The 21,923-nt window shown below is 41.6% G+C and overlaps 1 long non-coding RNA gene across 2 annotated transcripts in view; it reads right to left on the minus strand.

Moving 5' to 3' along the window:
* LOC116061800 overlaps positions 1-21,923 on the minus strand; it is an 86,778-nt gene that overhangs the window by 20,980 nt on the left and 43,875 nt on the right. For both annotated transcript variants that reach the window (XR_004107813.2, XR_004107814.2), the window contains one exon: positions 5,500-5,788. This is a non-coding gene — a long non-coding RNA (uncharacterized LOC116061800). The remainder of the gene's footprint in view (positions 1-5,499; positions 5,789-21,923) is intronic.

A 21,923-nucleotide genomic window follows, 5' to 3' on the forward strand; every position in this document is an offset into this window, starting at 1 on the left:
TCCATTATCTGCATCCTTCTTATTCTCAGTACAGGAGCGATATAATGAGGACTTGTGCCGTATGAATCACCGATACTGCGCTCTTAAATTAGACAGAGGTGCCTGATTACATTTTTGTCAGCAGGGAGCAAAAGCAATGTTCTGAGCAATCCCAAGGCCTTTCTGCCTTTAAGAAAGATGAAAAATATGGATTGCAGGAGAAGGGGGAAGGGTATTTAAAGGGTCAGGTCAAAAACACACACTGCCTCCGTACACACAGACCCACACACACACACACACACAGTTGTCCCATTGCTCTCATCGCTCTCACTGATGAAAGGTGTGTCTCTGCTCATGGGTCGTTTGTCGCAGGCATCTCTACGGACGGCTCATTGGAGAGTGCAAGGACCCCTTCATCTTCCACCATGACAGGTCTCGGACACAGTGCCCCTGTGACAGACGACCCATAATTCACCGGAGGGGGAGTGTAGCTAATGGCCTTGAGTCCAGGCCTTGGTAATGATCACGTCCAGATTTCCAGTGTCACACACACACACACACACCGATGTCGGCCCCCACCCACAGAAGGCTGTTGTCACTGTGTGTGGATCAGACACAGGGAGGCAGGGTGACACCTCACCAGTGTTGGGATGGTTACTTTGGAAATGTAACAGGTTACTGATTAGAAGTTACCCAATTTAAAATGTAATAGCAGTGTAACAATTTCAATTACTTTATCAAAGTAGTATAACTTATTACAATTAATGACATATCATTTTTGATTTCTTTTCTAAATTTCTAATGCTAGCATAGCTTACTTCTTATGAATGGTGATTAAATATAAACTACTGGTTATGCACCAAGCAAAATATGGTACTAAAATACGTCTTCAATACACGTTAGAAGCCGTGTCACACGGAAGGTAAGCATGTCTTTATTTAAAGGGCAACTATTATATAGCATTTTCAGGATAATACTTGCATTTTGTGTTTGTACTAGAACATGTTTACATGCTTTAATGTTAAAAAACACTTAATTTTTCTCATACTGCCCATGGCTGCTGCACCTGTATTCACCCTGTGTATGAGACGCTCTGAAGGAATGCCTGTCTCTTTAATCTCTCCTCCCGAAAAAGCCCAGTCTGCTCTGATTGGCCAGCGCGCTTCCTGGAATCTCTGGAGCCTCCGTTCCGTGTTTCACTAGCTAGTTGAAGCTGGAGCTACTGCAACGGAGTATATAGCAGGTGAAAATCACCAATAAAGGCTTCTAAACCAAATATTACACAACCGGACATGTCCCAGCAGTAAAGTGACCGGAATTTGGGGAGAAATGACCAGCAGTGTCAGAGATTAAAGCTATGTTGAGTTAGCATGTAGCTACTTAATAGTTAGCAGTATGCTAACGTTAGTTCGTAGTGGAATGAAGCAGCACTTTCTACCGTCAAAAATCGCAGATAAAGGCTTCTCAACCAAACACTACCCAACTGGACATGATTCAGCAATAATGCGACCCGGAATTGGGGAGAATTTAACAACATTGGTAGCCAAGATAACATTGTTTACTGCCGTTAGCCATGTAGCTACTTTAGTTAGCAATTGACACTAATAGAATATAGCAGCAATTTCTACAGGCAAATAAAGGCTCTTAAACCAAATACTACTAACAGAAACATTTTCAGGAGTAATGTGACCCAGAATTGGGGAGAATTTAACGACACCGGCAGCCAAGGTGACATTGTTTACTGCATGTAGGTACATGGGACAATGTTAACACCGCAGTGGCTTCAAAACAAAACACTCCAGTCCTGCCTACTTGGAGCAGATGACCAATCATAGAAGGCCGGCTTAGAGTTGCGTAACACTTAGCCGAGAGTAGAAAAAACTGTTGAAACCGGAGTGTTCAGAACAGTTCTGAACGTTTTAGCTCACAGGGATTTGTCTAAAATACGTTTATCATTATTTAACATGAAAATACATTGTAACATTGTAGATATGACAGAAAACACGAAAAGCATAATACGTGACTTTTAATATGACTGCTTGCAGATACAGTAGGCTAACTTAACTTGCATACCTGCAGATGTTTCCTGAGGTTGGACATCGTCATTTTCGACGACCGCTGGCAAACATTCTTTGCATTGCAGTTATGTTCAAACCCTTCTCAGATTTCTAAATGAAATTTTTTTTTTTTTATGTTTTTATCCATAGTGGCAACTCTCAGACAGCTTCAGAGGCAATTTAACTGTCAGACAGGTGGCGCTGCAAATTCAAACAGGAGAACCAATCGAAAGCATCAGAATAGCATCCAACTTTACTAAACGGCAGCCGTGGCTGGAAATGGCAAAAGAAAACATTCACATGCACATAAAAATTATTATTATTCAACATATAGCCTAGCTTTTTACAGAAAATATTTAGATGTAACCCCCAATGTAATCATAAAACATATTCATAGGTAGCTGTAATTTAATTGCACATTTTTACCCAATAGCTGTAACAAATAACAGTTACCTTTATTTTCTGATTAAATTACATAACGTTGTTACATGCAACTAGTTACTCCCCAACACTGGACCTCGCACACTCATCCCATGCTCGTCAAGTCCATTTTGTCCGTAAAGATATCACAATACAGTAATCTGATCTCTACAAGCACTCATACTCAATTGTCCCCTTTACACTCATTCATGGATGTAGTCAGCATTCAGATGATCAAAGGAAAAAGCAATACACTGGGTTCAGGTGGATCAACAGACAAAGATACATACATTCTTGTACATGTTATGCTTATGTATCCAGAGTATAAATTCTGTCCTTCGATCTTCCCTTCAATTGTTCTTGTCATATTTTATGAAGAAGGAACTCCCTAAAATAATATTTAAGGACGTGTTTTGAAGTGGCTTTGAGTGTTAAAATAAAATTCAACAAGATGTTCCTCCCCACCGTCCTCTGATATCCATCTACATGCTCGCCACGGGTGAAAAGATCTAACGACTCCCCAAAGTTGTCTGCGCTGTGTAAGTTTGACGTGTCTTGTCTTCACATGTAACTGTATCCCTTCAAGCGATGAGGGCCTATCCAGCAGCTTCTCATCACTCGGTGGAGAAGACGCTACTTATGATTAGTAACAGCGCCATTGATTTTCACTGAGTAGCATGCGCTTGCTCCAATCCTCCACGCTCAACTAAAACATGTAAAAGATATTAAAGCGTTGCTTTTTTTTTTTTATACCGTAAGGGCACATTTCACATTCAGCGAGAGAGATCAGGATCTATTAGGGTGTTAGTGATTGCACTTAGTATGAGTGCTGACAAGAAAGTGAGGGCTCCCTGTGCCAGACAGCGTGGGATTTGGTCTCTCACAATTTAACTACAGAGACGAGTTCAGAGGAAATAATATCATATTGACCTCGTGAAAAACTGAGTAGTTAAGTACTTTTGTCTCTCCGAAGCCCACTGAGACTCACCTCGTGGTATCAACCCACACATGTTCAATCTCCAGAAATAATCATCCGATACTAATCACAGAATCACATAGGCAAAGGATGTAATTATATTTTTTTTCTTTTTCTACCATTGTAAAACCTTAAGGGGTGTGACACAATAACCTTTCACATGCCGAACGCTTCATTTGGAATTGAAAATTAGATGGAAGGGTAATATAAAAAGATGAATAAAGAGGGGGGGGAGGGGTTGTGGGGGCCATGAAAACTGAACTCTTGCTTATGAATATGCATATTCATATTTGGACCCTGGTCGGTGTGAAAGACAATGGGGACTCCGAAGTTTGCTGGCCCCTCTGAGTGTATTCAGCCCCATCCCATACAAAGACACAAATTTTCCGCTGAGGCCTAGTCAGAGATGGCGTGGCGGGAAGCTCAAGCACCCCTGAGTGTCCCTGAATCAGACAGACAGGAAGTGGTCCTGCGAGAACCCCCGTCCCAACGGCGATTCCCATGAATTCCCACAATTCCACTGGCCCGTTGGTTGGTTACTTATTCAGCGATGCACCACCGTGCTCCCCTTGAACAAAGTCATAAAGGGACATGAGGGGGGCGAAGAGCGAGCTGGAAGAGAGGCGAACAAAATCATATATTTCATTCACCGTCACAACATGACCCAGATAACAGTAGATTGCCCTTTTTAGTCAGGACAAAATTGCCTTTGTGTCCAAAGTTAGAAGAGCAAAAGCGAAACAAAAAGCCAAACGAAAAGGGGGTGTTTCAAAGGTTAATCCGTTACAAGCAAGATTAGAGCGTCCCTTCTTTAAGGAACAGAAGAAAATCTATCTCTTTTCTCTTTGCCTCCTTTCTCTTTTATGTCTGGCCATAAAGAGCGGGTTTTATGTACACTCGAATGGCTGAGGCTCACAGAACATGCATGCGAATGAGAAGGAACCACAGGGGACAGATATATCTTTACAAACATATATGCAGAGACAGAGAGAGAGACAGAGAGAGAGAGAGAGAGAGAGAGAGAGAGAGAGAAGATAGAAAGATCCAAAGACAGATAAAGAGAGACAAAAGTAAGCAAGGCAGAAAAGGGAAAGATGCAGGGATGGAAAAGGGAGGGTTGAAAGAAGGTTATGATAGAGAGAGGAAGAGACAGAGGGGGAGAGAGACAGTCTGGAGGAAAAAACTGGAAGAAAAGCAGTCGGGTGCTTTAATCACAAAATCAGAGCTGAAGGAGCGAGGCAGGCATGCAGTCATCCTAACGGATCCCATCTGAGAATGCTATTACAGGCCTGGTTCTGGTTGTGGCTAATGCTACTGGGCTTATAGCACCAGCACTGATGCTTTCTACTTCAGCCACAACCTGCCTTTAGCACCTGCTAAAAAGTGTGCCTGCATAATATCAGAGCACTCATCGATTCCCAGGCTGCGATGGTGTAGTACTGCTAATAAAACTGCTGCCTTAAAAGAGCATGTGTGCAATCGTTGCCTTTGTCTCACTTCAGCTGAATACTTTTCATTTACATTCAGAAAAAAATAACACTGAAAAAGACATTTCTGAGTATAGACATTTTTTTAAATCAGCATTACTATCCACCTCGCATTCACTAACAATTTCTCGCTAATATTCCCAATGCGGGTTAGAACTGTCTCCCCTGTCCTTCTGTGCTCTACTTTTAATTTCTACTCTTTTTTTTTTTTTTTTAACCAGGAAAACAATCCTGGCATTGTACTGGCTTGTTGCTTTTGTCCAAATCTGCAAATTCCTGAAGCTTGTTATAATGCAACGTATTTGTGCTCTAAGTGGCTAAAATGTAACAAAACTATTTAAAAAGGTTAGGAGCTGATATTGTTAATTGTGAGAAAGCATTATTTGAGAAAAACAAACCTATGTAAACTGGGTTACTGGTTATACAAGAATATAAGACACCCAACCGCTCTGTATGACGCCTCCAATCTCTAAAAATTCCAAAACAAGGGTACCAAGCTCGAAAAATGCATTTATATTAGAAAAAGAGCATCCACATCACATATTTACAGTATAGCTCTGTTGACCATATGCCAACTTACCTGCAGGACTGGGGGATGGTGTGATGGATACAGGGAGAAGGAAGGTGGTAAGAAGAGAGCGGGGGGAGGAGAGACGCTAGAGGGGAGCAGGAGTCTGGAGTTAAATATTAATCCGTGGTGATTCATCTGCTGTGGAAGCCTCCAGGCTCCTTCTGCATACCGCCAGCTGTTGGCCCCTGTCTCTTGGCCCTGGACCTGGATGTGAAAGGCTGGGCCGCTGCCCAGAGTGCCCAGGCATGAGCTTCCTTGGCTGGGGGAAAAGCAGTGCAGGCCAGGGCAGGTGGTGGACCTGGACAGGATGACAGTGTGTGAAAGTGTGTTTGTGCGCCTGTGTGTGTGTGTGTGTGTGTGTGTGTGTGTGTGTGTGTGTGTGTGTGTGTGTGTGTTATGGGGTGTTACAAATACTGTATAACCACAACTTTAGGGTCTCACAGTCTTGCGCTGGAGTCACCACACTACGTCACACCCACGGGGGGTAATGAGGCTTGACATTCAGGTTGTGAGGTACGGAGATGCTGTAGGAGTGGGTGGAGGCAGAGAAGCTGGAGGGACAGGAGGCCAAACTGAGTGAAGTGCATGTTGAGCTTTTGTGCTTTGAAGAAATATCCGGTTCAAAGTAATAATCCACAACCTTTTTATAAAAAATATAGTATCAACTTGGCTACATTTAATTTATAATTAATATAATAGTGATTCAGCCAACTTTCCAGGGAAATATTCTGTGATGCCCAGGGATGAATATGTTTTACATTTCATAGCATTTACAAAACACTTTTTGTTTTGGAATAAAGAGAAGCTTGTGGTTAACACAAGCCGTGAGAGCGACAATTACTAAAAAGAAACCTACAGAAAGTCTATCTTCCAACAAAAACAAAACTGTATATCATGGGGTCTAAAGATTTTTTTTAAATGTTACATGAACTTGTAATTTTCATACATGTAACTAAATTCACCAGATCAACAGCTGTTTACAGTTATCTACAGTACAGAACTTGATACAGTAGATCAAATAGAATATAGCACATGTGCATTCGAAACCTGTCTTTCGTATTCACGTTCATTCACTTCATAATGGACATCCATCTCTTTTGAACATGTGACCTGGCGTGTCAGAGAGAGGCAGCCAGACGGTCACACACAGAGGCTGCTTTAGCTATGGCTCTAGAGCTAATGTACCTTGGGTGATTCCACTACTACACCAAGTAAGCCAATCTCACCGCTGGGAGAAGGAAGACGAGGGGCGTTGAAGGTGCCAGCTAAGAAGAACCAAAGGTTGCATGAAGCATAAAAAAAGTCTCAGGAACTGATTCACGTATCAAATGTTATGGACATGAATGTGAAAATACAGTAAATTCACTAATGTGACGACGGGCGCCAGTTTCATGTGAAAGGTTTTGTTGCTAGAGAGCTTTTTAGAACACTGATTAAAGCTAACATTAGGGACAGCTTTAAGCAACTGAAACAGAAAATAACGCACGCATTTGCTTCCACCACTTTAAATTGTTGCTTTCTGTCAGTTGTCAACTATAGTACCTGCTGCAGATTCATAATTAATATTAATATTTACAAAAGCATACTACTGAGTCCCGTTCATTACTTGCGTCAAGAATAAACCTGGCTTTACAGTATTTTATCAACACATAAAGCATTTGAGAGTAGGGCTGGGCAATATATCGATATTATATTGATATCGTGATATGTGACTAGATATCGTCTTAGATTTTGGAAATTGTAATATCGTAATATGGCATAAGTGTTGTCTTTTCCTGGTTTTACGAGCTGCATTACAGTAAAGTGATGTCATTTTCTGGACCTACCAGACTGTTCCAGCTGTTTTATTATTTGCCTTTACCCACTTAAAGGGATATTTCACCGCTGGAAAGACAAATATGTATTTAACCCTTGTGTTGTCAAACATTTTACATTCTACTGCAGCAGCTCCTCCGGCCGCCTCTGTATTGCGGCTCGTACAGGTAGCCACGAGCATCGGATTCGAGCACCAGATCTTCAAAATCCCCTTCTGCCATATCATCTTCAAAACTACCTTCCGCCATCGTGGTTAGCCTACTAAAGTATGAATTAATTACTCAGCTTTCTCCACAGAGCAATAGCCTGTTAGCTTAGCTTCAAGATGGCTGACACTATTTGGAAATTCTGGGAGTGAGGTCCCACCCCCTACGGGCGGGTTGAAAACATGCAGAACTAGCTGCTACCGGCTATAGTCTATAGCCTCTGACCAAAAAAGCCTCCGATGATGCAAAATGATGATTTTTGCGTCAGAGATTTTTTCCAGACACACAATACAGAGATCTCTCATCTCCGGGGGACATGAGGGAGGGAAGCACGGTCATTCGAAATTACTACCGGTTTCTACTGATACAAAGCTTAATGCTTATCGGTGAAGTATCCCTTTAATCTTTATATCCACATTACTGTTGATTATTTATCATAAATCTCATTGTGTAAATATTTTGGGAAAGAAGCAATTGTCAACCCTTGAATATCGATATCGAAGATTTTGGTCAAAAATATCGTGATTTATTACTTGAGAGCAGGCACCATTTTTAAACATTCCTTGTTGGTTAATTTAGGTGTGTGAAGGCCAGACAGCAAACTACAAAATTCCCATTATCCATATCAACGTATTGTTTTGTCTTCCAGGTTTTATCATACACAAATGTAGTGAATACCATGATTTTAAGTGGAGAAATGAGATTGCTATCATAGTATTTACATAACCTTTATACCTATCTGTACTCTCACTGTGTCACATAGCCCATGAAGGACACAATGAAGGTGGAATCACAATGGAAAAACATTATGCAATCAGAATTCTTTCTCACAGAACAATAACAGAGCTCAATGCTGTGCAATAGGGTCTTCCCAAATTGTTCACAGGAAAGTACAGGGAAAGCAGACAACAGCAAGATGCAGTCGGCCTGTGATAAAGATACTTACAGGGTAGACTGTAACTACAAAGAAACAAGAATCAAAAAGAGTTGTTCCGCGCTGTTTCTCAGCAGGTGTCCCCAGAGCTCACCGAGCCTTGCCTCAAACTACGCTGTTTGAATTGTTTCAGTGCTCACTTTAAACCAGAGAAGAAAGAGGAGGGATGCGTTTGCGCCAAATGAAAAAGAGAAATCTTCCTCAACCGCTACAGGAGCCAACAGAACACCATAAAGGCTTGAGGAGGTTTCTCAGTTTTCCCCATTTGTATTTTGCCTCCTTCCACTGTTTTCTCTGTTTCTTCCCCTATAAAGAGTTTCATTCTGGGATGATTCATTCTCCCTCTGAGAGAGGTGAAAATAGTTTTACAAAATACTGTAACTGCCAACATCAGTATTCCCAACCTTTCTCTAAAGAACGTATTTTTCAAGATCAAACCACCTGCATTTCTGATGTACTGAGTCATACATTTTAAACAGGGCTAAGGTAGCTGTTTTGAATTACTTGTGTCTAGACATCTAAAGGGCTAACCTATACATCTTTATGCCCAAATTAAAAGGCATTTTGATATTTCTTCAAAAAACTAATTAGTTAGTTATTAGTTAAAAAACTAATGGAGAATAAGGTCTCACAGTAGTGTTTTCTTCTCCTGCAGTTGCTTTGAAACGGCTTGGTAGCACTCACATAATTCCTCACTGAAACCAAGGAACACAGCTGAGCCTATTACACCCTCCATCCTCATGTTCATGTTTGACACCACACAGCTCTTTTCTGAATACGTTACATCTTCAAAACCCCTCTCTCTTTCACAATCTGTGTCCGTGTACAGTATGATGCCCACCCACTCTTACGGTACCTTTTTACGGGGCAAAGGTTACTGAGGAGGAGGGTTACTACAGCGTCTCTGGGAAAGAGAGAAACATTTTGAGAGGATAAGAAAGAGAAAACGCTGGGTCATGAATTATAGAGCAGATCACTTTCGTCTGGGTCCGGGGAGAGAAGGAGAGACCACGAAAGAGAGCGAGAGAGAGAGAGAGAGAGAGATTCACCCCCTATTCTTCCATGCCCTGTCTGGTACGTGGGAAGCCATTGGGGAGAGCGATTTATGGCCAATTGAAGCGGCAGCAACATCCCTCGGAAGGCAACGAGTAGATCCATAGCAACGATCCTAGCGGGGCATATTAATCCCCTGCTTTATGTAGTGCTAAGTGTACAATAGTAATCAGGATTGGAGTAGGCCCCACTGATCATTAAGGGAAAAGGCTATATAAAGAATTCATAATGGGATTAGCCCACGGCGAATGGAGAAAGAGAGGGAGACAAGAGAGTGTGGGTAGATGTCTGGAGGATGAGGACAGGGAGAAATGGGCAGAGGGAGGGCGGGTGGGAGGATGCAGAGAGCGTGGGGATGGCACGATGCTGGAATTAAATCACCCATCAAATTGCATGGAGGAATTTTAATTTACAGGTTAATGTCGTATTGTGTGACTAATCACTGCCAACCGTTTCGATGAACCAGTAGAAAGTCTGGGGGAAATCAGGGGCTGCTGCAACTAATTGGAAATGCTGTGAATAGTGGTGAGTAAAAACGATGTGTTTTGATGTTCACAGGGGATCTTACCTATAGAATCTATTCACAGCTGATATCAGAGCAAGCTAAGAAAAGTTTCAGGTAACTTCCTCTGTTGCTGTAAATATATTGGTATCTCATGCACACAATACAAACCAAACATATATCCATAAAATTCAATTCCAAAGTCTACTGACCCAAAACTATTATTTGGCTATGACTGGCCAATCAGAACCTCACCGGCCCCGTAATATACGTTTTAATCATTAATGATCATTCTTTATTATACATATTTCCTCATTTATTGAATAAAGGTAACTATCACATACAAGTTTGGGAGAATTTTAAATTAAATTTTTAATCCATTGGATAGAAAGACTTACTGTAAAAACAATTCCACATTACACAGCAATAAAGTACAGTAGATAACACTATTTCAGTCCAGACATATGTGATTACTGCATTCATAGTAAGAGACTTCACACTCCAGCAGCTAAGTGTGATACTGTACCAGTATTTAAAAATGTGTAATCAAACCTGTTACAACCTACTTTTCAAGTGTGTTGTGATTGTTGTACAGTTGACATTCTATGCAATCAAATAACTGTAACCTAAACATTTAAGACTGCCATCACAACAACATGTTTCTCCTCAACAGGTGCTTTCTTGCCATATTTCCATTATTTCTCTCATCACTCAGGACAGCAAACTCGAGCCTCATTTATACAAAGGTTTCACGTTCATATTTGGTCTCATCCAGTAGCATACCCAGAAACACACTACATTAGATGCCAGTAGAAGCTTTCCAGACTGTGGAGGTAGTCAGGGCACGTCTGATGGGAAGGACACCCTAAGGCACACCCACAACATGCTGAAGGGGTTGAAATATTCTGGCCAGCGTGGGAACGCCTCGGGATCCCCCAGGAGCAGCCGGACGTGACTGGACATGGATGGATGGAGGTATGGACTTTTTAAAGTAACATAAGGACTGAATAAGGTGCTTTACAGTAAAGATGAGCAATCTCCTCTTTGAATACTCAAACAATTATTTTTGGACCAATGCTAAATTGGCTTGAAAAGGACAATTACTAATTATGATTTACACTCATGCTAATTTGCAGCTTGTACTGTGGTTGCACAACACATAGACTATGTTAGTTGAGGATACACAGCTTTATTTGATGCCACTTATTCTAAGAAATACGGCATATACATTATCTTAGCATCTGTGGTTCGAGTTATACAAGACAGCACAATAGAAACCGAACCTGCCAGCACCCTTCTTTTAAGTATGCTTAGATGCCTTACCTGAACGTTTCTATCATCCCCAGAAGTACGAAATAGTACCTTCTATTCTATGACAGTCTTCTGCAAAAAGCACCTTGACCCTATCACCAGGCCACCTGCAGTCACAAAGTAAGACTTTGTGACTCAGCTGAAGCCTTTCCAGTAATAATTCTATCTCAGGCCTTGGCTCAGCTTGCTTTGGGTAGCTCCTTCATCACTGCGGCAGACCGGGGGGAGGACTTTATTACAGCCACAGCTCGTTAGCTTGAGTGGTCTTAATGAAGCAGCGTGGCGATCAGACAGAAATCATGCTGCCGAGGCCCTGCGTCATTACACCAGCCTTTAATTACGTTGATATATGGCTGGGACGGGCCTCGATTTCACAGAAATTTACCAAGTCTCACTGGCCTTCAGTCTCCTACACTATCACACATACAGGCGTATTTCCTAAGAGGAGGTAACTTTCAGAGGCAATACCAGCTCTTTGGTACTGAAACAGCTGATTGCCAACATAACATTTACATTTCCATCACACTTATTGTAGATTTGACTGCTTTATAACTTCATTCTGGTCTGCAGCAACATTTAGACACTCAAGGCCCTATTTTAACGATCTAAGCGCACGGCATGAAGCGTCTGGCGCAGGTGCGTTTAGGGCGTGTCCAAATCCACTTTTGCTAGTTTGACGGCGGGAAAAAGGGTCCATGCACCGGGCGCATGGTTCAAAAGGGTTGTGCTTAGTGTCTTCATTAATTCATAGGTGTGTTTTGGGCGTAACATGCAATAAACCAATCAGAGTGTCATCTCCCATTCCCTTTAAAAGCCAGGCGCGTTTGTACCTTGGCGCATTGCTATTATGATGGTGAATTTGCACCGTAATATTTTTATTTGTAATCTTTTGCATGTCTGCTGCGCTTCCCCGTCTGTGTGTAACAAGCATAGTGTGCACGCTGTGCATAAGCCTAGGCGCATTTTACTAAATTGTTGTTAAAATAACAATAAAATGCTGCGCTATTGACTTTAGACCAGGTTTTTCTTGGTCAGTGGCGCGATCACTTTCCGCTGCCTCAAGATAGCAATACGACAAGAATTCACCTGAACACACCTCCCTGTAAGACCAGCACACCAATGGGCGCAAAGATGGGCGCAGGTGCATTTGCTATTTAAACGACGCAGGCGCTCGACGGGAAATTGACCACTGCGTCATTCTTAAACTAGCAAAGACACTTGCGTCGGGCTTTGCGTTGGGCTTTGTGCTGCGCAGGGGACAAGATAGGGCCCTCAAACTCTTCACTGCAAGTGTGGATAGTGTTCTCAATGCTGTTTCTATATGCTCTTCCACACAGCAGGTGGGAGAGAGAATCTCAGGACAGATAGGGAATTGAGGCCAACACTTGGTGTGATCGGAAAAGCAACTTGACTAGGTGACAACACATTTGAAAAAGGTACTGTTGTGTTTCATTACTATTCATAAGTTTACTTCAAAATGTATTCTCCAACTGAGAAGGGAAGGACTTCCAAAAGGCCCTTTCGCCATTTCTGAATAAGCAAAACATCAGACTGTAGGGGCTAATAGTAACTGGAAATATTACCTTGTATAAAATAGGTCGAAAACCTGAATACTCTAAGATGAAATGTGAAAGAAAGTAACTCAAATGATTTTTCTTTTTTTTTTTTTAAATACTTTCCCATTTTAAAAAAATCTGCCCCTTCAATGTTGTCTGTGGAGTATTTGACCAATTGCACACATTCACACTATTCCACTGAACTACAGGCAGCAGTAATGCACCAAGATATGCAGCCATGTGCCAACAAAGACAGAGAATAAGAAGACAGCAAGCAAGTTAACATGGATGTAAACTGTTCTGGATTCAAAGGAATTAAAAAAAAAAAAAAAAAATCGGCTTTGCAAATGTTTTATAAGGAAAGAATGCATTCATTTGTAAGAGCTCAAGGATATACACACTGCGTTTTGGTAAGTAGCACTAAATGTAAACATAACTTTTGTTTGTTTACAAGAAAACTCCACAGGGCACCTTTAACTGCCCAGTGTACTTTTTTTAAAAGTTATTTAAAAAACTTTGTTGTATTTCTACCAACTATAATGTATAACATGCAAGGGACAATTTGTCAAAAGTTATGGAGTCCCTACTTCTTCTTATTTAGTTTTTTTTTATAAATACTTACGACTTAGTCTGCAAGAGTGAAACATTACTGCCTGGCATCCACTGCCACTGTGTGAAACATATTCCACTTTTCTTTCATTGGACTCAGAGTTATGATAGCTATATTATGTCATGCTTCCCTACCTCCTTCATTATTCCAAATGAAGAGAAATCCAGTTATATAATACGAGGGCAGAAGTTCTTATGAGATTTGGAAAGCTCAGCATTAGACATCTCCACTCTGTGTTAATTGGTTTTGCTTTTGAAAGGCCATCATTTTCTTTCAGGCCCATTAACCATAATGCTCCAGAGTCCAGGATTAGTTCGCACTCAGGAAGACTGCTGTGTTGTCGTTAAATTCAATTTAACAGGGCACCCACCAGTGCTAATTACTGCTAACCCTGCTTACTGCTCCATGTTAGTTTGGTCACTGTCCCTGTAAAAAGAGCTTTTCTTTCACCTCTTGGCTGATTTTTTTTTTTTTTTTTGTTGGGTGAAGTTGAGTCCATATCTTTGACGTTCCATTTCAGGGATTGCACCGTTGCCGACGGAAATTCCGCCGGATGTAGTCATTTAGGCCGCTGTATACAGCGTAGACATACACGCGGATAGCTCAAAATGCGTACAGATAACGCAGATAAAGTGGGCGTGTATTAGGGCTGCAACAACGAATCGATAAAATCGCTAAAATTCGATTATTAAAAAAGTTGGCAACGAATTTCATTATCGATTCATTGTGTCGCGCGACACGCCACTCAGTCGCGGAGATAAAAGCAATTGAGTTGAGTGCCGTGCGGAGCCGTTTTACGCAAAGTCATGGTGCAAAGCAAGACTAGTCTGAAGATCACCCACTGAGATGTTTCTCAATACTGCTATTAACTAATAATACCACAAATTCCTTATCATGAGTAACTGTTAAAGAGTGCTTAGGCCTGCCGCATGGTTCTCGCACCGGGTTCCGCAAACCCTTACGTGCATCTCTACCATTACATAATTGTTGCGGGAATGCAGACCCTGTGCAAAGGGACCCGGGGGACTCGGCCACCCCGTTACTTATTATGGTGACCTTCTCTTTCACCTCCTTCGAAAACAAACCGACAACCAGAAAACATATCTCTAAAGATGCAAAGAAAAACGAGGCAAGAAAGCAAGACAACACAAGTGCTGTACAATAGTGACATGTACCGCAAACGTTTTAACTAACATCATATGCGACTTCTCCTGTTTTCTACCGGCCATGTGTGCTTGCTGTAGATTAGTCCACAACTACAGTGTTGCAGAGCAAAGGCAAGCCTCACCCGGACGAGAGGGTGTGTACACTATCATTGCTGCAGACAGTGCACAGAGCAACGGAGGAGATGGTGTGGGGGTCATGCTTGACCCTTTGTCCACCCATCCATTGAAGAACAATACTTCTTCTGACTTTGATTGGGGTATTGTTATGTCTATACAATGTATTTCTCTCATTAACTTCTTGCACTTCAAAGTGACGGGGAGGTTGTCCACTTCAGAGCAGTATGTCGCGGGTTCAATGTTTAATAGTGAGTGTCAAGCATGACAAAGTCACCATTGTGAACCCCTACCTACTTAAATGTAAATCATATAATCAATAATCAGGATTTATTTGACAATAGCAGTACTGGTTTGTTCACAGTACTGCAGTTTCCAGTCTGCTGCTTAGAGAAACTGACCTTTAATATTAACTCGCCTTCCCATTTGGCCAGCCGGATATGCTTAAGAACCGTTTGCACAGGACGCAGGTAAAAGATGTATTATTCAGCCCCTGGGCAGGGGAGGGCCGTTCCAATGGCTTTTACCTAACTACCCCCCTAAAAGCATCCCAAGAAAAATACCTACATTACAGAGCCATGCTGAGGAGAAAGTGTATTCACTATAGAAGCACTCCCAGTACCTGAATAAAATATGAAATATTGAACATAGACTGTGGGGTTTTAAGTTTATTATTTAGGCCAGGATGGTCTAATTGCCCTAATGCAATGGAGTTGATTTTTTTTCCTATCAAGGTGGAGTCTCCTAGTTTCCAGACCTCTACTTAAATGCAGGATTGTGAAGGGGCCACTTTACAGTGCGCCCATATTTTCAGTGAGGTCGGTACTGTACATTCCAGGTAGAGACATTAATTACTTTTTAATTTGTCGGGAGGGTTTTACAGACTCTTTAATTTTTCAGACCCAGGGCTCTTTACCTGTGGCTACGAAAGGTGGGGAGGGAAGATCTAACTCTAAATGTAGAAGTTTTTAATGTAGAGAACGATCACGCTGCCTTTATTATTAATGAGTAAAGCACTGCTGCCATTAAAACCAAATAGACCCAGAGGAACTTTTCAGAATAATGAGTGTATTATGAGGATGAATGAAGGCAAAAAAAACCTGATTATTACTATAAATTTTTTAACGTGCTAGGAATTGTTGCTTCAAAAATTTCTTGATCCAACAACTAATTTTCCTTAAACTGAAATATGTCCTTTTTTACCTTACTCAGTTGCAGCCCAAACTTAGGCTACATCTAATATATTAAATCTACAAAGAATTGTTTACAGCCATTGATAAACACTATTTTATAACCTCATCATTAACAAATCCAAGATGGAAAATTAAGTACATGCTATATTATTCGCTTATTACCTGCTAATTACATCTGGTTGTGCTGTTACACTATGCAACTGTTGGTACTTGATAAGACTGGATTGCACTAACGTATTTTTATTCTGCGTTTAGGGATCATCAATTATATTTTAATTAAGCTACAATAGCTAACTTGGGGAGCTACTTTCCGTGTTTACTTTCCTTTGGTATCTGAGAAAAGCATTTAAAATGATTTATGTACAATTTAGTCTCTTGAAAACCTGCTTTGTGAGTAATCTTTTTCTGAGCGATGGAGTGAACAGAACTTTTGGAATGGTTAAAATTTGGGTTATTTTACAAAAGTCTGTTTCTGTATTTTGACTGAGCTTTTCTCACTGGTTTTAAGTGGAGGCTCGGTGGAAAAGGTGATGCCACGTATTTCCGTGCGTTAGAGGAAGTGAGCTTATCAGTCCTCTGTAGCCCACTCCTCATCTCTGCTTGAGGCTATCAGCGCAAGGGTACATACTTGACTGCCAACTAAACTTGTCAAGTTGCATTGTGGGTAATGTGTGCGCAAGGTTTTGACAAGGAAGATGAAATAGAAAGATCTCTGGTTCTGCTGCATCTATTTTGCTACAAAAAAAACATTCAACTGTCCCTCAAAAGTACGACAATGCTGTAGGAAAGCAATGCTAAATCATTAGGGTACTCTTTTAATAAATAACAACTTGGCTATTTATGGTGGTGAGTACAGTTATTATGACCCATGATCAGAAAGGCAACAACTATAACAATAAGACACAGGTTGGCAAACCTTCAGCCTCTGGCAACTGTAGTTACTCAAGTAAACTGTAACTGGTGTGAACATATTTCAGCAGTTCCCCTTCTGCAGTGGCTAAAGTTGCAATTTATACAAAATAAACAGCAGTGGGATAGATCGGGGAAGTAGGGGGACTTCCTAACTATCTTAAGTTTTACAACTACTACAATGCTGATTTCCTTAAAGACAAATGTTTTAAGTACTTCTTCACGCTGGACTTAAACCTGGCTGAATGTTTAACCCTTAACACCACTTCTACAGCAGATTACTCACTGAGTCTTTTTGTCCTGAGAGAGGCAGAAAGAGGTAGAGACAGAATACAGTGCAAGAGAGACAAACACTCTGGCATCACCGCTCAAATTCACTCCTCCACCTCCTTGTGTGTTGTGTTGTGACATTTCCCAGTAATGATGGGGAGTTTTCTCCCCTCTCCTAGCAGGAGTCACCCTTCCTCCCCTCTTCAGCAACCTGCCCCTCCATGCTGAGACCAACACAAGCGCTCTGCGCCGGGGCCTGTGAAATCCCATGACGCCAGGGCCTTATGAAATCCAATAGAATGGCTTTTATCCCCCGAAGATACAGTACAAATCATCATTGGTTTTATCTCAGCTGGGGATGTCGATTTATCTAAATGAGCTTTGTCCCTCTAGCTGCCTGTCAGAGTAATTTTTCCCTCTCCAACACCAGCCCCACCCTGACACCCTTCTTTCCTTCCTCTTATCTTTCTCCTCTCTCTTTCTCCTCTCCTCCCCCCCCCTCTCAGCACTTCTCTTCCTCCTCCCGCCCTGATTCTGTGAGGTTTAGATCCTTTCGATGTCTCCGTCCTTTGTTCTCTTGAGAGGGAGGGGGCAACAGAGGACGGGGCAAGTAATGGGATTGGTACCCTGTACTGGGCACCAGTTTTGTTCGAAGCCTGCCTTACTGGCCCAAAGACAAGTGTGTGTGTGTGTGTGTGTGTGTGTGTGTGTGTGTGTGTGTGTTATTTTGAATCCTTTTAGTGTGCAGTGGAATGTACTTAATCTGCCTGCCATCATAATGCAAATGAAGCTCCCTGGTCCCAGCGGGCAGAGACTGTGTGTGTGTGTGTGTGTGTGTGTGTGTGTGTGTGTGTGTGTGTGTGTGTGTGTGTGTGTGTGTGTGAATGCTAGAAAGCTCTGGAGGGGGCATCAAAGAGTGGGCAAAGGCTTCTGTCACACTAACACAATGGCTCAGGACCAGGTCCAGTTACACACACACACACACACACACACACAACTATAGTCTATTGGAGTAGACTGCTGAGATATGACACCATGCATGTAAGTGGGGGAAATGATACTGACCCTGTATTTCTCTCTTACCTAAATGCCTCTACAAAGGCACTGAATTAATTTTAAAACAAGCTTGTTTCTGCTCAAAGCAAGTAAATAGAGGCCTAAAAGCTTTCATATTAATAAAATGAGTGTTATTTTAAAACTCCACTTGTGTAAGAGTAACAAGTTAACTTAGTAAGGATGTTCTTTTTTCCTTTTTACTTTGCCCTACAAGCCATCTCTTTTTCTCACTTTGTCTTGTTACCCAGGTCTAAAAGCAAACGTTGTGTAATTACAGCTTATTTATTTTTTTCCTTCTTTTGGCATTGCATCTAAATCTAAAAATGCTGTTACTGTCATGCATGTTTACATGTAGTGGCCCAGTTCTTATAATCATGGAAATATACAGTATAAATTATTATAGTAGCTGTAAGATACAGCATATCACTGTCTTTAGTGAAATGAACATCAATTTGTTTCAAAGATCACTCAAAAGCCTACAACACTTTCTCGTAAGCTAAAGAGTTTTAACAACTGATCAATCAATAACAATTTTAAAACAAATTACATATTTTGGCGCGTGTGACATTTCCTTTCCACGTTTTTTTCTTTTCCTAAACCCAACCCGCGTGTGACGTTTCCTAAACCCAACCGTAGCCTCGCGATAACACGCCACATGGCTTTAGAAAGTGGCGTGTAGGTTTACTCTGTTGCAGACTGCCGTCCGCTGTATACGGCAGAGACATAAACGCGGATAACTCAAAATCCGTACAGATAACACGCCACTTGGCTTTAGGAAAGTGGCGTGTATGTTTACGCGAAGTCATGATGTCATGTTGCCCTGTTAAATAATGTTTTATAAAGAAACCTTGTCTGATTTTATGAATATGTCATCAGGTAAGATGAAATATGATAGTAAGCCCTCTATAAACAAAGCTTTCAATGTCCCCTTGTTAAAGTGACCCTTGATCTCAGCAGGATTCATCTGGATAAAAGACAGAGGACATTGCTTAAGAGTAAAACCCTTTCTGGTTTTCATTCTCACTTAACTCCACCTTTTCCTCTTCTTCTTCGGCCCTCCCCCCCGTATCATCCACATTCTTAAGATCAAGGTCAAGGTAGATTTTATTGTCCCAAAGGGAAATTACTTCTGTAGAGAGGTTATAGGAAATACTGTATTCACATCGCAAATAGAAATATATCTTGAGGGTGCAAGTTAAAGTCAATACTGAACAAAGGAAAAAGGAAATGTACACACTGGATTTTTCTAAAGATGTGAAACACTGTGGTAACCTATGCTGGGAGGAAGATTGATGGTGTGTTAAATAAGACAGACTTTTTTTTAAATACTGTCTTCTTCACTAAGAAATTCACCGTTGTGTAATTACTGTGAATGTATTGCTATATTGTACAGTACAAACAGAAGGGTGATGTACATCAGAAAACCAGTCTGCAAAAGTTGCAAAGAAGACAAAGACATTCAATATTGATTAGGATTTTTACAAAACCCTACGGTGAAATAACATGTAAACAATGCACATTATAGAATATCAACCAATAATTACTCTACCTGTCATGTACTTGTTTAAACTAAATTTTCTTATTTTTTGAAAAAAAATTATTTCTGGACTTTTTAAAACTGTCAACAGCCAAAAAAGCTTTACTCCTGAACTGTGGATATGAATCCTCATTTCAGTGCTTTGACTGTCAAAGGTACATTAATGTGGCCAAACCTATTAATAGCAAGACAGTTAATTAGATTCAAAGATTAATTAACGGCTTATCTAATCTATCAAAGGGCTAAAGATAACTATCTAATTAACAATACGAGTGAAGAACAGCGACAAAGTTTGTCAGACAAAGAACTCTGTCGTTAGATATCAGTGTTATCTCCCCCCCCCCATCTATTGTTCTCTCTTTCCATCGTTCCTCTCTTCTGTTCTCCTTTACTTCCCTCACACAATCTGCACCCCCCCCCCTCCCCCGGCCCCTGATGTTTATTGATTGCCAGAGTTCATACAAGAGCATCACATAATGTGTTTGCTTTCATGTCCTGCCTTTGTTGCCAGGGCCGCAGCCCACGATATTGCAAATTGATCCGTCTCTCCCCGCCACCCTTTGTCAGGGTTTGAGAAGTGAACTACTATTACATTAGCCCACTCTCCGATTTGTGCCCCCACCCTTCTCCTTTTCCCCCCTCTGAGCCTTCCTTTCACTCATTTGGTCTCTTTCTTGTCATTCGGAGGATGGCATCGGCATGGCTAAACACTGGTTTGAGAGCTGATTAGCAGAGCCACACGCCTGGCTGGCTGCATTGATGAGCTCCTTGAGGTTTGATGATGTAGCCAATAAACGGACACTTTTGATTATCTGACCTCTGACCTTTTCTGTGACAACAACCTCGCCCCCACCCTCCCGCCTTTCCTCTTCCTCCCCTTCACGCCTCCTTCTCTCCATTGTCCTTCTCAGGTGACAACTTCAGAATGAGGTCATGCTTGTGTGAACACAAACAAGGGCACGCATCCTCAAAGGCAGTTCATTCTCCGAAATTATTCGGTGCAGGATTTTACCACTACTAATGAAGAATTTTATTTTCATGTCACTGAAATGAAAATAAAATTCTTTCACGTCACTGATTACATGACACATTATCTTCCAAATATCAAAATGGGAATTTAGTAAAGGATGGTAACAATACCCGATGTATCCATGCTGCATAGATAGGGAGTACTCTGCACAAAGTTTTTCAAAAAGTTATGCAAGTGAAAGCTCTGGGATGGAAAACTTCTATGCAACTTGTGATAACCTGTCCCTTTAGCATTGGAAGTGAGTGGACTCCATGACGCAAGACAGGCATTCAATAATACGGTTTTCTCTCACTCCTGCCCTAGACAACTTGGCAGGAATTTGGAACGAAGACGAAATGCCGGCACTCTTTGACGTGCCTGCGGTCTGACTTCGACGTCCTCCTGAGCCGATCTACAGCAACTCCTGAAGTCTGCATCACTGACAATGTAATTGCCTGGTGGGGTGTTCTCCCCAGCTTAAGGCAGAGTGCATGTAATTAAGATTGGATGCCCAGGACCGCCACCACTACCACCGCTCAACACACACGTACGGACTCTGTTGTCATGGAGAGAAGACATCAGGGGAAGAGGCTGCACATGTTTGCAGTGATGGTAGCAAGGGATGGGGGGTTGAGTTGCGAGAGTCGAGGCTGTACAGGGTGTTGTTTTCAACTGTGTGTGTGTGTGTGTGTGTGTGTGTGTGTGTGTGTGTGTGTGGGGGGGGGTATCTGAGAAGAGAGCAATAAGGGGATGGGGGACTGCGGCACAATCATCTTGATTTCTTGTGCTGAACGATTACATGCCATGCTAATTGCTAGCAGAGGGATCTTTAATAAATATTTCATTCTGTGCAGCATCATTACTGCCTAATGTCGTTATTAATCTCCGCCGGTAATTTCCACTCAGGAGAAGCGTCTTTGTGAGGGCAAAGCAGTGTTTGGTTTTTTTTTTTTCCCCACAGGGAGAGAAAGAGAGAGTGGGAGAGATGTAGAGAAGAGGAGAATTAGGCAGTGATGCTGGAGAAGAGCCATTACATTAAAGTTAAGAGAGGAGAGGAGAAATGAATGAACCATGTAGAAGAAGAGAGAAAGGGCGATAAAGAGAGGGAGCGTGAGGAACAGAATAAAAAGAAAGTCAGAATGAGAAAGGAAAAGAGAGACAATGGGAAGTTCACTGAGCAACACTGGATGGA

The sequence above is a fragment of the Sander lucioperca genome, chromosome 15, assembly GCF_008315115.2.
Source record: "Sander lucioperca isolate FBNREF2018 chromosome 15, SLUC_FBN_1.2, whole genome shotgun sequence".
Taxonomy (NCBI): domain Eukaryota; kingdom Metazoa; phylum Chordata; class Actinopteri; order Perciformes; family Percidae; genus Sander; species Sander lucioperca.